Source organism: Chrysochloris asiatica, unplaced genomic scaffold (genome assembly GCF_000296735.1).
Source record: "Chrysochloris asiatica unplaced genomic scaffold, ChrAsi1.0 scaffold00024, whole genome shotgun sequence".
In the NCBI taxonomy this organism is placed as follows: domain Eukaryota; kingdom Metazoa; phylum Chordata; class Mammalia; order Afrosoricida; family Chrysochloridae; genus Chrysochloris; species Chrysochloris asiatica.
In genome coordinates this window covers 26249110-26250316 of record NW_006408542.1, presented here as the reverse complement: position 1 = coordinate 26250316, position 1207 = coordinate 26249110, and the positions used below count along the sequence as shown (strand labels likewise).

The 1207-nt window shown below is 40.3% G+C and overlaps 1 protein-coding gene across 3 annotated transcripts in view; it reads left to right on the top strand.

Annotated features, from left to right (window-relative positions):
• Nucleotides 1–1207, top strand: part of NRXN1 (neurexin 1) — a 1648890-nt gene that overhangs the window by 828646 nt on the left and 819037 nt on the right. The gene's annotated exons all lie outside the window — the stretch shown is intronic.

The following is a 1207-nucleotide window of genomic DNA, read 5'->3' as shown; positions in this document are numbered from 1 at the left end:
TATTATCCTATCACATACAGCGTTGTACCTCATGACTGATCTTGATATGCTCTTTTTGACAATGAATGCAACACCATTCCTCTTCAATTTGTCATTCCCAACACAGTAAACCATGTGGTTGTCAGATTCAAAATGGCCAAAATCATTCCATTTCAGCTCATTAATACATAAGATACCGATATTTATGCTTTCCAGTTCAATTTTGACAGTTTCCAATTTTCCTAGATTCATGCTTTGTACATTCCATGTTATGATTATTATTGGATGTTTACAGCTGTTTCTCTTCATTTTGAGTTATGCCCCATCAGCAAATGAAAGTCCCACGGGCTTTACTCCCACAGGCTTTGCTCCCTTCATGTCTTCATGGTCAACTTTACTTTGAGGAGGCAGCTCTTCTCCAGTTGCATTTTGAATGCCTTCCAACCTGAGGGGCTCATTTTCCAGCACTATGTCTGACAGTGTTTCTCTGCACTTCATAAGGTTTTCAGTGACTAAATATTCAGAAGTAGTTTGTCACTCCTTCTTCCTAGTCTGTCTTTGTCTGAAAGCTCATCTGAAACCTGTCCACTATGGGTGACCCTGCTGGTATTTAAAATACCAGTGGCATAGCTTCCAGAATCACAGCAACTCACAAGCCACCACAGTACAACAAACTGACAGATGAGTGGTGGATGGAGCCATATTGCTTTTGTTGTTGTTACGTGCATGGAGTCGGTTCTAACTCATAGCAACCCTGTACAGGGTTTCCGAGGCTGTAAATCTTTACAGGGGCAGAAAGCCTCATCTTTCTCCTGCAGAACAGCTGGTAGCTTCAAACTGCAGACTGTGAGGTTAACATCCCAATTGTAACCACTATATTACCAGAGCGCCTTAATTTACTTTTATTTTTACTTTGGTGATCTGTATAATTTTAGGTTTTCTATTTATGTGTTTGATTCATCTTGAGTTAGTTTTGGTATATAATGTAAATACAGATCTTGTTTCATTTTCCTGCTTATGGATATCCAGTTGTGCCAGCACTAACACTCAACCTCAAGGTCGGGTTGAGCCACAAGATTGGCAGTTCAAACACATTAGCTGCTCCTCAGAAACCCTATACAAGGCCACTATGAATGGGAACTGACTTGACAGCACATAGCAAATTTGTTAAAGAAACTGTTCACCCGTTAGGGAGTTTCAGCCTTTCTCAAAGATCAGCTGTCTGTAA